We start from the raw sequence: 20676 nt of genomic DNA on the forward strand, positions 1-20676 counted from the left end.
TGTGCTTCTCCATTCCCTCGCTACAGGCCACTGGAATACATGGCTGCACTTGGCGCAATCATGGACGGGCAACAAAACGCTGCCACCCCATCATCGTCGTTCAGCACGTCATCACTCTTTCTACCCACTAAACTCACAGATATGGAGCAGACGACAGGTGGTTGAAAATCCCGAGCCAGACACGGTCAGCTATTCCAGATCCGGAAAAGCTAAAGTGCACCATGACAATGGCTCCTCAACGGCGATTGCACTTTACGGCAGGGATGGAACAGGAGGCGATAGAGAACAAAAAGACAATCACAGATAGATGACACATGTATGTGGGGCTGGGCAACAAGAGGAGACAGGGAGGAAGTGGAACAAGGTCGGCTTGATGAGATGGCAACAGCAGGAGGATAGAGGATAAGCATGGGGGGTAAAACTGGGATGTGACCCAATGACCTCAGGTGGTCTAGTGCTGATGGTTTGCCAGTCCACGGATGAGTAACTTTGTGACATAAAGGCAAGGAGATCCAAAATTGGAGTGCTTTGATAAAGCTTTGCACACGGCTTGACATGCCGCGCTGACATCTCGATGATGCCAAAGCTCAACTTGTGGCCAGATGACGTGGCCTTAATCTGCCCCTTTGGGTTTATTTACCATTTAAACACGTTAGCCCTTTTGCAAATCGCAAGCACCGCGCTCGCACTTTATAAATCACAACCAGGGAGCAGAAAAAGAAATGGCCCCAACCTCATTTCAGATTCCAAAGTGTCACCATCTTTAAATCTTGACTCGCTGTACATTAAGGGCGGACATTAAACAGCACGATATATACGATCTCTTCTCACGTGTTAGCTGCAGTCAAAGTCAAAAAGCAGAAAGCACCGACAGATTCAGACCAAAGCTCACTAACTGCACTTCACTTGGAAAAGAGAAAAAGAAAAAGGGTTAAACTTGTTGGACTTCCACACGATGACATTCTAACCACATTTTATTCGCATACGATCAGAAGGGAGAAATCAGCATGTCTTGTGACACAAGCGGTTCGTAATTACAACTGACCCTTGGTGGCCCAATCACTGAGCCTACCATGAGAGCGCGTTAAACAATAAAAGAAAATGAAGAAATGAGCGACAATCATTTGGCAACAACCTTTATGCCACTCTTGTTAATTTGCAAAGGGCAGCGTGGTTAGAACATGCTGCGATCAAATACGGTAGAGCAAATTGAATCATTAATGTGCAAACAGTTGCTTCCTGCCACGGTACACCGAGAGCACTCCCCAAAGTCTTTTCCAGGTACACAAACGTTCAATGTACAGATCCCAAATAACGTGTTCATATGCAAGCTGACCGCAAGCGATTGTGTCGTAGCACTGAGTCAACTCTTCGGGGATGCCATTGCTTACAGGTCGCAAATCCAAGGACCACCATCAATGCTACATTTTTTGTTTCCAGAATATCATAACACTAAGCCACATAGCAAGCTTCCATGTATGTATGTCCTTAACGGCTTGTAAAACGCAAGAGCTGTCTCAAATATTCTGCCTCTATATGCAAGAATGCTGAGATTTGATTGACAGTGGCAGAGGGATATTAATCCAACAATATCGTTTTTACTGTCCTTGTCGTTAGCAGTGGTGTATTACTGTCTTGAATCACGTGTTGAAGTGTTGGTTTAGACCACTTCCAAGTCTTATGCCACAAGAAACTAACTGGAACGTTCACAGCGGATATTTCGGCGTAATAAAACAAAGTGCGGAACACATGCAAATGATAAGTTCAGGTTCCATTCAGTTTTGATTTTTGAGAGGCAGCTTCCGGCAATATTACATTGTCCAAGACCATTTCGAGATTTATGGACCATCGGCAAGATTCTATAATCTATTCTTTGACTCACAGGAAGCCGGTGTGGTGATTTGAGGAAAGGTGTAATGTGGCTCAGTTCATTGTCCAAGACCATTTCGAGATTTATGGACCATCGGCAAGATTCTAAAATCTATTGTGATTTGAGGAAAGGTGTAATGTGGTTCAGTTTCCTGGTGTTTGTAAGGACTTTGTCGTAAAAGAGACCCCGTAAAAGAGACCATTACAGTAATCTTGTCTACTGAAAATGAAAGCATGAACTAGATTTTCTGTATCTTGTTGAGACAAAAAAAAAAATTTTATTTGATTTGTGTTTTTTTCAGGGGCTAAAAGGCAGATTTAGTTATGGCTTTTAAGCAATTGTTAAAATTCAGGTCTGAGTTATTCAAGATTAATCTATTCTTTGACTCACAGGAAGCCGGTGTGGTGATTTGAGGAAAGGTGTAATGTGGCTCAGTTTCCTGGTGTTTGTAAGGACTTTGTTGTAAAAGAGACCCCGTAAAAGAGACCATTATAGTTATCTCGTCTACTGAAAATAAAAGCATGAACTAGATTTTCTGTATCTTGTTGAGACAAAAAAAAAAACTTTAATTTTTTTTGGTGTTTTTTCAGGGGCTAAAAGGCAGATTTAGCTATGGCTTTTAAGCAATTGTTAAAATTCAGGTCTGAGTTATTCAAGATTTCTGACCTCATTTGTTGCTTTCAATGATCTTGGACCTTTCACTTTTGGGGCCAGAAAATCACTTTTGTTTCATCTGGATTGAACTGGAGAACAGGCAGGAGAGATTCTGTGGTCTGTGGACTTGTGCGGGGAATTTTTTTTTTTTTTTAAAACATTTTCATCTGATCCAACACAGCAGCCTATTGTTGTGAATTTCCATGTCACGTACATAAGACCACTGTCTGTGATTCCCTCCCTCCCCATCTGTCCAAGCCTCCATCTCTTCATTCTGCCCAACAGGTGGGAAGACAAAAATGCTTTGAACAACAGACTCGAGACGAAGGAGGGAGCACCACATGGCTTTATAGGTTGCGTCGCGAAAAGCACAGACCTCTCCGCTGCTAAAAAGAAACAAAAGATAGCCGAGGAGATTCATCGATTTTAGAGCAATGAGAAGGTAAGCGTGCAGAACTTGGAGGGAGAAGTATTTGCAAGAACAAGACGTCATGCCGAGACATGATGAAAGGGAACGGCTCTTCGATGCGTCGTCTTGGCACTTCCTTATAAATTATTTTTTAGTGTTATCAAAGTGATGGCAACAACAAATGCAGACTAAATGAAAATGTGGGGGGGGGGGGGAAAACACCAGTAAGCGTCAGAGTCATATGATGCAACAAATGCACTTGTCAGCTGGATGCCGAGGCCATGTCTCCGCTAAATCTCACTGTGAAACAAAATTCGTTTTCCGGGACCGGAAGCTCAGCAAAGCTAAAAATAACAGGAAGAGCAGTCATATTGTAGGAATATCCATAAAAGTCAGTGGAAGAATAGGAGGCAGCTCATAAATAAATAATTGGAGGAATAAAAATGAGCTTCACACAAGATGTTCATCTTTGTAATTACTCGCACAGAAAACCAGGTAGGAACATTACTGGCCCTGATCTGCTCATTTGGAATCAATTACAGCTACCAGTGGATGGCTGGTGAAAAATGTTAAGGCGGCAGTGTGCAACATCCTGTAAATATTCAACTTGTAATTGCAAACAATCTCAATGTAAACATAATTAGTGCTTCTCTGTATGGAATGTGACCACGCGCTTTTAACTTCTGTCTCGGCCACGTTACGAGACTCGATTATAAGTTAGCCAAAAGCTGCAATAACAGCGGTGGACTTAGTATTCAGACTGGAGCCGCATTCACTATCATCTTTGTCCGAGAAATATATCCAAGCTAATCAGACGTTTCTAATAATGACGAGAAGCGAGTGGGGGAGAACATAATTAGATTCCCTCATATTCTCAAAGAGAAAGGACACAATTCCTTGCTCTGTTCAAAGGATCATATTGTGCATTGCTTACAGCCGTGGGCGAAGACGTGTGAAGTGGGTCTTTGTGCTAAACACAATGTGCCTACATGGGAAAACATCTCACACGGATTTGCTTCTCAGCTTCCAAAGAATTCCTCGATCTTCATGTTATTCATTTTATGATTTTTTTTTGTAAAGCTTTGTATCTCCACGTGAGGCAATTGAGAACAGATTCTTATTTGCAGTGTTTGCTGACAGCTGAGTAACTAAATAAAATGCTAAAATGCTAACAACAAGCGCAAATCCACTGTGTATTTTTATGTATCTTTACTAGCAGCGGCATAACAAAGCTCGCAACCATGCTTTGATATGGTCACAATGGTAACACTTAAACATGCAGCAGACACCACAGAACAAATACTAATCCGCAAAAGATACAAGCAACACAAATGCTGGGGTGTTTTGTCGATATAACAATGAACATGAAGCCACATGTTATGTAACTACGTTAGCTAAAATGCGCCAATATAACAAGGTACCACAGAATAAATATAAGGTACAGAAAAATCCCCTGTCGTGGTAAATCCATATTTCAAGTCGCTTCTCCGGGTTGTGTTGTCTCATCACTGGGCCTTTTCCCCCGTTGCAAAGAAATTTTCCAAATACACAATACAGTTTTTACTCATTTTGCTAGCGAGTCTGCCATCGAAGGATGTAACGCACGCTGAAGAAAATGGCGTGTTGATTTTGCGCAATTTGATGTCATTAAGCATTAGTAAAAATGCGAAGGTAGCAACAGAAATGAAACAGCAGGAGCTTTAAAAGCTTTTGGTTGGGGGTGGATTTGTGTCCAATAAGCCTCGCCGAGGATTAAAGTATGTTAATGCAATAGCAACACAAAGTGGACGCAACGCACACACAAGCACACAGTAAGCAGGGTTACTGCATGTGAACAAAACCGAGGCAAAGGAACGAGCCATGTGAAAAATGACCCATTATTGGTTCTCACAAGTTCTTCATTCGGGCTGACTACTGTCACAGAGCAGATGTAATTGGCACATCGCTCATCGACTTCATCTCTTAACTCTTGAGATCATTATGCAATTAGTCATGTCTTGGTGAGTCAAGGAATTTACTAGCTCACATAACGGACCTTAATGAATCCATATTTCACGCATATACAGAATAAAAACAATTTTGCCTTGACCTGAAGTTTCCACAAGAGCTCTCTTGACCATTAGCTCTGCAAAAAGAAGCCCCAACACAACGTTCGCTAGGGGAGAAACTCCCTGATGAGACTTCAAACTGGGTAATTTTTCTTCAGCGAGGCCTCACATTCGCTTGAAGTTCAGAAGAGAAATGCAGCTGAGTAGCCATGTAATGAGAGGCCATCTGAATCAGTGCTCATTAGTGACAACAGTAGGACGTTGAAACTGCAGGGTCATGATTTGTCATTTGCTCTTTGGCTTTTAAATGCAACAGAATAAAGGATTTGTGTTTATTTGACATTTTGAAGACCCTTTACGTTAGTTTGCTGTTGAGCAGTTTTGTGCCATCCTTGAAGAGGGCCCTTAGCACTGGAGTTTTTTTTTTTTTTTTTGTCCAAATCTAAAATAGCCTTTCTGTCATACATCTGTTTGGGAAGTGTGTGGTCCTGGGTGCACTGATGACAAGTTGTGGCGCCCTCCAGCATCTACTATAAGCTACCTATGCCTGATTTAGAATCTTCAACGACACTGACATGCATGTTTTTGGAATGTGGGAGGAGGCCGGAGTATCATGACAAAACTCCACGCGGGGTGAACATGCATACATCCCACAGGAGAGCCTGATGGGAGGATTTCATCACGGTGAGGCTCGGTTCCGTTTAAAAAATATATATTTTACAGATTCACCAACCTGTAAATAATATCGTATTAAAAGACATGGAGACTTATCAGTTGCGGTCGTATGGGCTCAGGCTGCAGACGAGCGCTTACAGAGTGAAATTAATCTGGTGTGAAATGATGACCGCTGATGTTCCTCAGGACAGAACACAGAGGACACTCGTGACGCCGAGCACTGCGACCGTGTTCCAGCAGTGCTCGCTTCTCTGCGGGCAACACTGTGCACGCCATGCTGCATAACCAAAAGTGCCCTTTCATCCATGCGCCACCAAATGCTTTGCTCGTCTTGTATTAGAAATCTTTCACATCAGATACGCTGACATTTCCTTTCTGATCTTCTTTTTTTTTGCCTCTACAAACAAAAGTCCTGAGAGATTTATTAGCCCAAACAAAGGACAAGTTATGCCCCGCCATAGCTTTGTGCGCGGATTCTGTCTGGTGATGAGCCTGAGAGCCTTCAGCATCCATGCTAGTTTCAATCCGCACAAGACAAGGTCAAGATGCGCCACGTCCCTGTGGCCAATGAGCTAATCCCCCCCCTCCTAGCCGATTCACATATCCTATTCTCCAACACTGAGCCGCCCACTCTCTCATTTGCATGGTCCCATTCACAGTGGGAAAAAAAAAACAAAACAAAACAATAAGAGTGTTAGACAGAACATCAACACACTCTACCTTATTACTTTGCTGCCCAGGTCAGAGAAGAGCCAACTCAGAGAGCATTAAATCCTGCAACACAAACAATGAGCTTTAATCATCAAACTAAACACATTGAGAGCAAAGGGTATCTCTTTTTCCATTTCGGTTGAAGAAAAAATAAAAAACCCCAGATAAGCACACTATTTATTTTAATGAAGATTTGTACATCTTACTGCATTAACAGAAGACGTCAGATGATGTGATCTTAATCGGAATCAGAAATCCAATTTAAAAAGATCAATTCCCGACTTGAGATATAGGCCATTTGTTCTGAAGCGCATTTTAATTACACAAGACTGATTAGATTCAGGTTTCTTCCTGAAGCAGGGACAAATCTGGAAGGTAAATGGGAGAAACTTGACTTGTGGATGTAGTGCAGCGTGGATCATAATCGAAAAAAAAAAGGCAATTTCTTCGTTAATGCCACAAAGGCAAATTCCGTTTACACTTAGTCCACATATATCGACTATCGTTTAATTCTATTCCTAACTCAGAGTAAAAACAGCACGGAGCACTTAAAACGGAAAAGAAAACGAAGTCCGTCATTTACCAAAGTTGACATTTGCTAAAAATAGTTTTGTAGAAACACGTTGAGTAGAATTAATGCTTAACACGTCCGCGTCTCACATGACGAGGACTCACCTGGCATTAATTCACGAGAGCAAACCCTTTGCCAAGAAACGATGTCCCTTGAGACAATCAATAAAATGGCTTGCAGCACCTGACCTGGGAAACGCTGATTAAAAGGATTCGTTTTGTTTATTGGGACGGCAATCAAACCCAACCGCAGACTTTTTTTTTCCAACTGTGACGTTACCTGATTGCGTGCCACTCAGTAAGGCGGATCAGCGATCCGAACTGACCGTTACCTGACCTCCACTTGATTTGAGAAACCTGACCTGCAAGCGGGGGGTGGGGGGGTGGCAAGAGCCCCATTTTGGATTTTTCCGCCGAGGTTCATCTTTCATTAGCATGAGGTCATTCGAAGATGACCACGGTAAGTTCACTGGGTCCACTTGTGAACAGCCACGGTTTTCCCGAAAAGTATTCACAACTTCTTTCCCCTTTTAGGTCGCAACCATATTCATTCAATCATGGAATCCGTTCCTCACAGCGGGATGATTCTATCATCATGATTAACTGTCGGCGTGGTATTGCCCAGGTGATGAGCGGTTCCCTCCACCCCCAACATGACATCTGGTTCTCTGGAGCTCAATAGTCAGATTGTGTCACCGTCGAGATGTGCAAAGCTGGTTGAAACATCGGCCAAAAGGCTTTTCATTTTAACAGCAGAGAAAGGTGGCTCGACAAAAGCATCGACGCTGGAGGGCTGAACACAAAAGCACGCCGCATTTTTGAGACTTGCATTCGCCTGGGATGTTGAAAACGATGTGGCGTTTCCATTCAAATACTCAACGAAATGCTACTTTGTGTTGGTCGATCATATGTCGTCTCAATAAGTGGTCGTAAGGTGGCAAAATGTGAAAACGCTCGAGTGGTGTGAATATGTTTCAAGGCATTGGAGGTGATTTCTTGGTTTTGAATGTGAAGTTTTTCACCTTGTCATCATTGGGGTGTTGCGTGTCGCATTTTGAGGATAAATGAATGCAATCCATTTGGTGTAAGAATGTGCCAAAAGACCTATGAATACCTTTGTATACATTAGATTGGCTCGGATTGCAACATTCTCTTTGATATGAGAATGTTTTCCGCAGATCAAATGAAACAGGCTGTCCTTGAGAACCTCCACCGAGCCTGAAGAAGAGCGCGTGCCTTGTTCTGATGTGATTGACGCAAGAACCAGGCCCAATTTACAGAGCAATATGAACCATTGAATGAAAGTCACATTTAGTGAGGTGTTAATTGCATACTGATGATTGTTTATTGAAAGAACACTAACATTTGTGTTGGTACACAACGGGGTCAATTTTGAGCAGGCGATTATGAATGTGGATTTGGAAAATCTGAATTATTTAAAGGAAGGGACTAGCCTACCCTCAAGTAGGTTATACCTTGGTGTGATGCATTTGTCACCGTTTCAACAGAAAGCCCGAAGCAGACATAAGCAGCCGTTAAAAGAAGTGGATTCGGTTCCCATTTGAATGACAGAGCCCGGATCTAGGGCAGTTTAGGCCTCCCCGTGCTTCATCACAGTATGTCATGTGTCCTGTGTCCTGTGTCCCAGACTTCAGGACACAGGGACTTGGCATTCATTATCATACGTAGAAATTGACCAAAATGTCTTCCCGCATATGCACTCTGAACTCACACCGCCATCGTCTCTCCTATTGGACGCGCCGAGATGTCGTCACAAAGTCCTGTCGTATGTTCAGTTCGGCCGCCGACCCACCTGCGGCACGGCGCCGCGCCGCGGCAGCACATACGGAATAAATTGCTTGCCGCTGTGTGAAAAGGCCTTAAGTCTTCCTTGACTATTTTAAGATTGGGAATCAACAGCTCAACACACACACACACACACACACACACACACACAAAAACACTTTCAGTTCCTCTCGCATACTTACTTGTCTTTGTGGCGTAAAAGCCAAGGCTCAGTATTGTCAATAGTTTATTGATCCTCGAAAGGGCGCATGAGTTGACGTGTTCTGAAATTCACTTAATGACAATCTTTTTGCGAAGGCTTGAATGTGAACCTGGGGGGGGGGGGTGCCCTAGCAAGGAATGGAATTCAAAGGAAGATTGCTTCTGTTTTCACCCTGATTGTTCCCAAACACCGCTAAGATCACATTAATATCGGCGTTTGACCTTTTACTTCTGTTTCATAAACTAACCCAAATAGCAAGTACAACTTGTCGCAAATCAATCACGCGGCATGCGGAGAGACCGACGACCATTCACTCGCACGACCACTCCGTGTGGGAAGTGAGGTGACCAAAGCGGCGTACCAGAAGTGACTCACGGTTTACTTGTCAGTCATTATAACAGCTGTTAGACGGTAACCGAAGCCTGTGATCATACGTGTACATGTCGACGACTGTTGCGACACAGGTTTCCTTATTAACAAAGCTTGAATAAATATAACAATACCGCTTTGTCTGGCAGTGTCAATCGCATGACTGTAGTTGTAAAATTAGAACGACGATAGGAAAATGCATGTTCCAGGATGAAAAGTGTTGAAAACCTGCCCTGGATTTGGCGGTTGTAAACGAAAAGTCTATCAGTAATTGGAGGGCATAATTGCACATCTCCATCACGTTGAAATATCTTCTTGGTCATCATTTTTGGGCGACTGACTCCAAGAGACCGTGTCACTTCATGCTTCACTTTTTGCGTCCTCAAACTTTTAGTCCTGGCACACTAAACTCCTTTAACCTTCTTTTAAGTGCGCCGTTAAGCTAAATTTACATTTAGTCGCTCGTGAATTCAAATGTCAAATGTTATGAGAAAAGAAATGGTGGATGGAACACTTACATAATTTGTTAGAAAGAACCTTGAGCACTCTTTGGCATAGGAAATTTCCCCTGCCTGTGAATTATAATATTTAAGTCGTTAGCTGCTTAGCTGCAAGGACATTTTTTTTTTTTTTTTTTTGTGCAAATAGCGCAAGGTCGCTTGGTTCATTCCTCGCTTCCTCGGGGAAATGTCATTCCTGCCACGTCTATGTCTGGTGTGTAAACATAGCGTACATTCCTGCAAACTGCATGATGTGCATTTCCTGTCGGCAACAACTATCATTCTTTCATTGTCTTTGACAGGAAGCCTTTTTAATTTATTTGACACTGAGCAGTCGCTTGATCAATATAGTCACGAATAATAACAACTCTATCATCGGAGAGGACGCGTGCCTTCTGCGATCTCCCTCCGTCCTCCTCGTCATGCTGACAACCCCTAATAATCCCTAATTGTGTCAACGGCCGTAGTCGTAGCAACAGTGTGAGCAGAACTCCTCCAAAAGGAGAGCAGGGATGAGAGGACCGAAAAGGACAAAATGTCTCCACCACTAATGCAGAACTAACATTTGTTCTCGTAACACACACAAAAAAAAAAAACACACCAAATTGTCTCCTTCCATCAACTCATTTTTCACTTACCTCGAGTCCCATTTTCCGTTTGATTATTTCTCCGTTTCCACATCTCCGTAACTATCCTCCGCTCCCTCGTGAGCGTTTCTACACGGCTCTCCTCCCTCGTCCTCCTCCCGCGAGGCCTCTCCATCAGCACCTCCCACTGAGCTCTCGGAGTGTCCCGTGTAACCCCACAGGAGCAAGAGCGCTAAAATATTGATGGAAGCCTGATGAAGGCGACCGCCGGCACACTCCGTGGGGGGTAAGTGGGAGGTGGGGGGGTGGTGGCGGCTACGCGGGACCACTGCCAGGAGGAGTTTGAACGAAGTGAGAAGGATGGATGTAGTTTGCTTGGCAGACGGGAGTGAAATGATGCAGTGTGGAGGCTTCTCATGTACCGCCCGATGAGTTGGTCTTGATGCGGGAAGCAGCCAACGCTGTTTATGATCCAGCCCTCCCTCGTGCCTCGCTGGCCTTCTTCGACTCTCTGTGCTCCTCTTTCATCTCTTTTGGCAGCATTTTCCATCGCATCCAAACATTTCCCCCCCGCCGTCACCTCCTCCTCCTCCTCTCTTAAAGTTGTCACCATTTGACCAAAGTGAGCGGCTACCTTGTAATTTTCTCAGGTGACTTTGCTGGGGTTTTTTTTTTTTTTTAGGTGACCTTTTGATCTCTCTTTTGTAAGTGACCTTGCCAAAGAGAACTATAAGAATTGCCATGGAAACGGCAATCTTGATCAGTGATGCTCATGAAGAGAGAGTATGGGAGAAGGGAACACACACACACACACACACACACACACACACACACACACACACACACACACACACACACACACATTTAAATGTAAGACATCATATCACTTCTTGCTGATTCCTGAACACCATAGTTGAGATTACCGGTATGATAGCGCGGCCTCCCTTTGATCTGTTTTCGTCTTGAACCACTTCTCTTAGCTTCATTTTGTGCTTAAAATAATCAGTTAAGTTTGCTCTGCGAATGACTACGTAGAAATGAGTAGTTCTTCAGACTGAGCAATGAGATGAATGTGCTGTACCCAAATGAATAGCAAAAGTATGATCTCCCTTTGACATCATTTGGCAAATAATCCACATTTGGTATTCGAAGGGATCGCCAAGTAATGGTAATTGCTACTCTCGCAGCAAACTGGTTCATCAGCACTAACCTTAATCATAATAATTGCATGTACAATTTTAATTTCACCACACTGGTTTTAATTGCCTTTGTTCATTTACCTTAGTGTGCCCCGCAAAAAACTACAGCTTTGTAGAATAGGCAAATTTTCCATCATAAAAAATGAAAAGAAGCAAAACATATAGATGCATTGTACGCACTATAAAGCGCTTCGGAGCATAAGACGCACATTCAATGAATGGCCTATTTTAAATCTGTTTTCAAATATAGGGCGCACCATATTATAAGGCGCATAGAACAGAGGCTCCAATAGTGGCTGCGGTTACGTTATGCATCCACAAGATGGAGCTATGCTAAAGGGAATACATTACAATACAGCTTTAATTATATCGAGCTTTCTCTACCGCTACAGCTGTAACAAAGTACTTTACAGAACATTTAAAATACGGCGTGCAAGAAATCAGAATATTGATCCCTATATAAGGTGCATCGGATTATAGAGCAGTGGGAGGCTCTCCCACAAGACAAATGTGTACTCAAAATGGATCATTATAAACACATGACATTGCACTGATTAGCCAAGTTACTGGTCACGCAGACTTTAAAGTAACAGCAGTTAGCACTGCCTCAGCTTTGACGGTGCTTGAACCAAAAACATATTCAAGAAGCACGGGGCAACCCAATGACAGCGTGTGAAAATTGGATTACCGGTACATATTTGGATTCAATTGGTGCAAAACGGCGCACTACAAGAATACTGCCACTCTATTGAAAACATAAACTAATCCGTCTCGCCATTTTCTAAACAGCTTATCCTGTTCAAGGTCGGAAGGTGCTCAAGAATGTCCCAGCTGACTTTGGGCGATAGGTGGACTCCAACTTGGATCCGTCGCCATTTAATTACAGGCCCCATATTGAGACAGACAAACCTTTTTTTCACACTCGCATTCACGCAGTGAGCCTGAATTGAATCGCGACACTCACACTGACTTCGAAGAAAGCATTTTATGGTTGAAAGTATCCAAGAAAAAAGGTTGAATGTTGTCACGACAACAAATGCTCCAATGACAGTGAAACCAAGCTACACAGGAGAGCCTCCATATCATCTGATATTTAAAACCCAACAGTGGGAAAGTTGCGTTTCATTACACCTGCAAGATACAATCACGCAACTTTTGTCGACAAGTCATTGAACTCCATTTGAAAATGTTTCCATTAGCTAGAAGAGATGCAGTCACGGTCGACTTTTGAACACCAATGATTGAGTGGCAGGTCCTCTATGACTCTCTTATTGTCTTTGTTTGTATTTTCCAACTTGTGGTAGACATAAATAACTCCACTCTAGTTATATTTAGACTTCCAAATCCCCGAGGGAAGAAATAAAAAAAAAAGGCCATCGCTAATGCTAATTTCTTGGCATTTCACATGATGCATACATACCCCAGGCGCACCCTCGCCTTGGCGTACCGAGCTTGGGATTTATCTGCTTTTTCTATGTTATCTGTGTAGATGATCGAAATACCCTTGATTAAAAAACAAAACAAAAACATTGTGGTTTCACTGCATGTCATATTTGTTATGCAGATAAACCAAAGGAGAAAGAACCTATTGTCGACGCACTGATTATGGATGCGTGACGAGACAATAGAATGTGGTAGTTGTGGCACGGAGATAACTTTTCAGATCCACGGACAAAGAAATGTCTCTTCCCGAGCAAATGTTTCTGGCTATGAGCCGCCGAGGATGGGAAGATGCAATCAGGCCTGCAATGCGTCACTCACGCAGCCGTAGGCGGAGATAATCACAGCTGCCTGTCAAAATTAGGGCCATGCAACTTTCTCCGGGCGTTGATTCAAAATGTATGTAGATGTGTAACATTCCAGCATAAATAAGACTCTTTGTCGGTGAGCCTACTCCGCTCGCGTCCTCTAAATGCCACCGAGGAGAAAGCGCATCCGGATGTTAACTGCTGCAGTACAGCATATCATCTCCACTCAATTAGCCCGAGCTTCTTATTCGGAAGCAGACATTGGTACTGAGACTAAACTATGCCGTGATGGTTTACATGCAAACACTGTATATTCAAAGTACGCGACTTTTCCATCGTATCCAAAAGACGGCTTCGCTTCACGACGTACAGGCTCGTACTAGCAATCAAGTGATATTGGCAAAAATCCTCATTTCTAAATGACAGAAACGTTGATGATGCACCAGTGATTTGTCGCAGCCATACGTCATCTAAACATTCCTATAGTTTTGCTTCAAGTCACAGTGTACGATCCTGCAGTTACACTGATAGCTACTGTGACATCGTTAAGCTCTTAGGGGGGTAAAAGGCAGAGAAATGCTAAGTAGCTTTGTCTCCGCAGGAAGCTCCTCGGATGACACGGCTGGCACGCAGACAAAGCTGGCAAATTCCGCTTCGTCTTGCCTACTTCTACCTGCCGTCTACGTGCCCGCTGTGCCTCAAAAAATGATATTTGCTTTACATAACACGATCCTCTAGTTTCATGTGCATGGTTCTGCTTTAGTGTCAGTTCAGCAAATCATCGTTCCAGTCTCGATTGAATACAAATGAAGCAGAAATGAGATGTTCAGCTCAGACTTGACCTTTGCTTATCCCGCCCGAGTGAGAACATGATGATATCATCCGATGGCATCCGAGCTACATTTACCAATTAATACGGGCAATCATCTCTTTCTGTACACTCTCGTGACACAATCTGACGCTGACATGATATGTCGCCGCAGCGCCATTGGACCCGATGAGCTGAATGGAGGTGACTCACTGGCTTACCAACACAAGTTTTGTCATGAAGACTTGACATGACCTCTCTTTGACCTCTCTGTTGTGGCTACAAGGGCTCCAGCTGGTACGCAACATTTGTCCACATGAGTAGTGCAGGCCAGGGAAAAACATTTCCAGCTCATCAGGCAAACGCTACCTGGACTATTTTATGCTCCTGAAATCGAACAACGGTCTGCATTTTAAATCTTACCATCAAATACAATAACATCTTTTTTTCTCATGCAAATGTTTACTGTAAATAGGACTCTATGACTGCAAAGTTAAGTGGTGCGATACGTTAGTGCAAAGGTTTAAAAAGACCAAAGGATGCGCGACTGCTGCATTCAAAATCAAACGTTCCCACAGTCGCAGTTTGCATTTCATCAGCTTTCCGCGGCTACGCTCCAAGGTCAAGGTCAGACGTGCGATTTGATTTAAACGAAGCCTTTGCTGGCAGCAAAGCACTTGACATGTTTATGTGCTTTAGCATGGCTCCCTTTTTCACAGTAACAACTGTCACTTGACAACGATTGACGTTTGTCCAAAGAAGGACACCCATTTGTATGCCGTATTGAATTTTACAGTCTTCTTTCTATACAATATTCATGGTTTCCTTAAGCAACGTAGAGTCTTCTTCACAAACACTTGCAACGCCTTCTGGAATTATTTGCTTCCATTTTTCAAAAGCAATGATGGCAAAACTATGGACAAACTCCTAATTAGCATCCGGTTCCTTGTTAAAGTCTGGATGGTACTTTTTGGCCTTTTATCGGAACTTGCAGCATCACTTTTTGTCCAAAACAATCTAAAATGTCGGTGCCTTTACCAATCGACCCAAGCACAGAGAAAAATAAAAACAATGATTGGAAAACTTTCTATTTTGGCACAGTAACTAGTGAGATGTGAACTGTGAACTTTGTGGATGCAACAATACAAGTCTGTAAAATGAATCTTGACCCTGAGGGGGTAACTATTTACGACATCCCCTATATTCTTTATACAGGAGCTAAATTAAGGGTTTTTTTAAGGTTTTTCACTTGCCAAAGTTATTAGAGTTAACAAAAACGAAAAAAAATTCAAATTGAAAAAAAAAAATGAAAATTGAAATATTTTCATGAATGAAAATGAAATGCTTCAAAAAAATAAAACTGACTGAAACTACATCTTACATTTATACATCTAACAATAGTTAAAATGTCCTTTTTTTTGTCAATTAATATAGAACATGAGCATTCGAGGTTCATTTTAAATGTATTTACTTTGGTATTGCTGTACATTCATAGTTCACCTTATGCAATAGCTAGTGAGCGATCTTTTTCTTTTTAACTTGCACTCGAGAAATACGAAATAATAATACTAAAACCAATGAAAAAAACAACATAAAATGAAGCATTTTCAAAAGATAACTACTAAAAACGAACAAACGTGATCTAAAAATTTATTAAAACTCACTAAATTAAAAAAACAAAAAAAACACAAAAAAACCCCGTCAAAATGAAATAAAAACCTATGAACGAACGAACTGAACGAAAACATTCTCACTGCATTTGTCGAGATTTCTCCAACAAGCGTAAGGGCATCAGTGCTTTAACTGAAGTCAGCTGTTATCTCACAGCATGGGCAACCCCCGAAGGATTAAGCGCCAATCCCTCTTAAATCTGCCCTCCTCATAAAAACCGTGACACGGGCTCTTGCAGGGAAACTGTTGGTGCAGCACAAACATTCATAATAACAGCAACAGGCACTGTCAGGGCCCCATCATGATCAACTCCCAGCCGCCTAACTCCACTAGCTCGCTCTAGCCTAGGGTTCAAATGTCAGCCCCGTCACAGCAATTTGCTAATCCTGTTGCTGATATCCCACTGGCAAGTTAAGAGCACCTTCTGTTGTTATGGAATCTGCTTTTCTCAATTCGGTTTCTCTTTCATTGTCGTCGGATATGCTTCTCGATCAATGAAAGAGTCGCCCAATTGGCTGCTACCATGGCATACATGCCACAATGTTCTCAAAATGTATTATCCTATAAAATCTATCCCCCCGCCATCTTTATACAAGAGGCTAAAAGTTGGACGGGCATCAGTCAACAAGCTACTTTCAAAACGAGCAGCAGTTTTTTTTTCTTCTCTTTCTTGAACCCTTTCATGCACCTTGTAACCCCACTGTAGTAACCGCTGTCCCTGAAAGGCTTAAAAGAGAAAACATTCCCTTTTTTATCATTCAAAGGTCTGCTTCTCCTCCGCCACTCCCATTTGGTCCGACAGCGGCGCAGGCAATGAGGTCGGCATTTGGCCTATTTTTAAAGCATGAGGAACTCGGGACCTAGATTTGCTCTGTCATTTTAGAACATCAAGGACTGCCCTAAATCACACATAGGTGACTTACCCAAATCTTCCAGCACGAAATAAAGTACTTGGCTAAAAGGGGGTGGAGTTACCGTTGTACCTTTTATAAGGTCAAGTGAGCGTTGACTAGCACAAAATAAAGTACTTGGCTGAAAGGGGGTGGAGTTACAGGGGAGGATGCAACAACTCCGTTGTACCTTTTATAAGGTCAAGTGAGCGTTGACATCAAATATGCATGATTTTGTGCGGCCAACGAGTGAGCCGGAATACGCGATAAGAAGGTCAAAAGAAATTTCCATAGCGTTTTTGATGTGCACTTTGGCTGTCCAGATGGTTCTACAGACCGAAACGTATTTACATCATCCGAGGTCTGCGCATATACTGTGCTGTTTATGACCTTGCTCAGGCAACACCACGTGAAAGAATTTCACTCAATCAGTGGATTGATTTGAAAAGTATTACCTCATTGCGTTATTCCATTTATTGTTGGTGGGGAAACCTCATGCCGTGTTTTCTTTCAGGAGACAAAGAATAAATAAATTGCGACTCTTAGATGGTGCGACGGGATCCATCCAGAGTGCAAGAAAATACAAAGAGTAGAAGTAGATGAAGAAGGGATAGCATACCCGGTAATGGCGCTGCAATGCAAACTTCTTTTAGATGTCATTTTTACTGCGGTCAATGGGTTGAGGGACACATGATATAAAATGTCATCACAGCAAAGTGGGCAGAGGTGGGCTTGAGTTCAACACGGACGCCCAACCTGTCAGTCAGATTTTTCCTTCCTGTCCCGAAATAAAAAAATTGGGAACGTTGCAGTAATGCTTTGTCATATCATGACGTGAAGGCGCATGTAAAGGCGCTGAAGCATATATGAGATATGCCAATTTCAAATTCAAACACTTCCAAAATGTCTTTCACCTGCTTTGGTCAAAATACGTGTCTATATAATATGTGTATATAAGCAATTCAAATGTCACTTTTTTTATATTATGTACCCTTTAAGAGCGGAGAAATCATCCCAATCAAATGGCTTAGGACAGAGGACGGAATTTACACCATTTTTGAGGCTAGTTGAGGCAGCATGCCAGCAAAAGATTTTAAATACTTAATCAGGTTGTCTGTAGATACACAACCATAAATTAGGAATGTCACATACTCGCTTCTAACCGATGATGGGCTATCTTTAAAAAAAAAAAAAAACTCCTGTCTTTGCCGTGAGGAAAATGTGCTCACCGTTTGCACCCGGGAAATGAAGAGCTCAAACAATTTCACACGCAGGAAATTACGAGGAGCTTGACAGAAAGAGACACACCTATTCGCTAGCAAGGACAATGGGACACAGAGTTACTTTTGCTCGTACCGCTTTGAGATTTTCTTTCGAAATTCAATTTGTTATTATCGTTACATACATGACTGCAGCGGCATGATGAGTAAAAATGCGGGCATTCATTGGAATGACAACACTTTGCCGCATGACTGTAGCGGCATGATGAGTCAAATGCGGGCATTCATTGGAATGACAACACTTTGCCTCCAAACCGTTGGTCTTTGACATTAATAAATATGAACTTTCATGAATTCATTTGAATCCTCCCCCGTGATGTCATCAAATGATGCGGGGCCACATACGAGCCACTGATCTGCCTGTAAGCCAACACATACCGTACCATGAGCGGAGAAAAATCAGGTCAATGCCATTAAATATGAACGTTACACAGCATAATGTAGCAACAAAGAATAAAGGCACGGCTGACGTGAGATTAGCGGTAATGGATATTGTAAAAATAATGACCACATTTTCATCAGGGTTATTCATTCCGTTTCAACGGCTCTCTGCATCTGAACCATCAATGGAGCTGATTTCAGTGGAATATTCCTTTTTTCACAAGACTAATTCATATATAGACTTAAAAGGTTCATTATACTCAGCGGTAATCTCCTCTGCAGTGTGAATAACAGTCATAAGCAGTGGAATGTGTGACAGCTCAGAAAATGCCTTTGTCAAAAACCAGCACGGAGAAGAGTTTAAATATACGGTTACCGTCTTAGAAATGATAAGCTAGAATATATTACGTGTGCATCTTGTACATATACTATTTGGGGCTGCAGAAAAATGAAGTGCAATCTGACATTTGTTTTCTTTTTCCTCCAGACTAGAAAACATTTCTTCATACCTTCTTGACAGCCTCAGCAACGTTCGCACAAGTTAGTCACGACTCCTTGTGAGAATGAGCAAGAAAGGTGACTAGGAATTAGATGTCATGTAGCTGCAAAGGCCATGTTACAGTAACCACACTCTTCTCAGATAATATAAGGTAAACTTGGGCCATGTAATTCAATGCGTGACGCATTGCTGTAAACGGAAAACGAGTTGTATGAATCTCTCCACGGCAGAAGGCGGAAAAAAAAAGTACACCTAGACATTATCCTCGATCGTCCAATCACAAATGAGAATTTGCCGATGTTGCTATGGAAGACCTGAAGTTCTCCACCCCTTTTTGTCTTCCTTAGTTAAAGTTACGGAGCAATAAATAGTTCTTATGGTTTTTCTTTTATATTTCTTTATAATTGTGTTTTTTCACTTATTTCTATATGGCACTATATTTTTAATCACACAGTGGTAAAAAAAAAAAGTTAAAAGAAGAAAACTAAAAAGCTAAGTAGAATCTATTGGTTTCGGGCTCCAATGGATTAATTGCATTTCCATTCATTTCAATGGGAAACGTTACCTCGATTTGTGCACGTTTCTGGGAACAAACGGCTTGACAGGAGCAATTAAGTTTGTCACTTGAAAAATACTGCTACAGCTCCATCAAGTTTGACGGCCACTGACAGACTGATCCAGGTTTTGCTCAAGAAAATCATAATTGTTTTTGTATTGTGCGACTCGGACTATTTTCTCATCGGCTGCTGTCAAAAAAACGTAGCCGCAGCACGGCACTGCCACCGCATTTTATATCATTAAAAAATAATAATAATAACATATATTTCAGATTTTTTATTTATTTTTTTTTTTTTTACTTTACATCAACGCTGTACTTTCATAACTTCCATCAGCTCAATTCAGAAAGGCTCGCTCTTCTAGTGTGTGGTTTTTATCCTTCGGCGCCTTTACTTTTGTGCATTTTATCGACAAAGTCGTCCCATTCATCGTATGTCAACAATCCCATTTGTAGAGAGTAATGAAAATGACCCAAAAGCCCAAAAAAGACTGGGACATCATGTCGCTCTTCCTGAAGGTGCAATAATCCTTTTCTCTGGTGACTCATGATGAGACATCATGCAAGAAAGCAACATAATTAGCCACGAGGAGGGAGGCCTACCTCTGTGTTTTTAATTTACTTTTTATCTGCTCACTGTGAATGATAATTTTGTGATGATTAAGTACAGGCAATTAGATAAGAACACTCTGTCAATCCGCATCGTATTCAACAACATCCAAATGGTATTTTCGATCAAGGGCTTGAGAGTGGCTTGCAAATGAGCCAACTTAAAAAGAAACTTTTAAATATGCAACATAAGTATATTTTTTAGCATACAAAATCACATGTTAACACTCCTGCTACTACTACTACTAATAATAATAATAATAACAACAATGGGACCTGCTCAAGCTCAATCTTTACCCACATGAGAATAAGCGCTATTAAAAAAAATAATAATAATAAAAAATGGATGGCTCTATCATGCTAATTAGGACATCCAGCGAGCTATCCTCAAGCAAAACCTTTTACCAGTCTGGAAGGGAGCGTAACACTTGACGGAGTTGGACCAGTTTTTTTTCAAGGCGTTGTAAAAGTGGCATTAAAACACAGTCAATATTCTTGCCAAGGCAACTCCACGTGACCCTGCCCAGGATAAGCGGTGTTGAAAATGGATGGAGGGATGTTCTTGCCAAAATGCTGACAAAAATCTTTGAGTGTAATACACGGAGAATGATGTTGACTGACTATAAATGTCCCG

General features: G+C 42.0%; 1 protein-coding gene across 3 annotated transcripts in view; it reads right to left on the reverse strand.

Moving 5' to 3' along the window:
* Nucleotides 1-20676, reverse strand: part of LOC109522336 (disks large-associated protein 4-like) — a 63631-nt gene that overhangs the window by 29262 nt on the left and 13693 nt on the right. The window contains exon 2 of one of the 3 annotated variants that reach the window (XM_019880799.1): nt 6377-6430. The exons of the other annotated variants lie outside the window; for them this stretch is intronic. The gene's annotated coding sequence lies outside the window, so the exon portion shown is untranslated. The remainder of the gene's footprint in view (nt 1-6376; nt 6431-20676) is intronic. 3 annotated transcript variants of the gene reach the window in all.

The sequence above is a fragment of the Hippocampus comes genome, unplaced genomic scaffold, assembly GCF_001891065.2.
Source record: "Hippocampus comes isolate QL1 unplaced genomic scaffold, H_comes_QL1_v1.1 scaffold68, whole genome shotgun sequence".
Classification (NCBI taxonomy): Eukaryota; Metazoa; Chordata; class Actinopteri; order Syngnathiformes; family Syngnathidae; genus Hippocampus; species Hippocampus comes.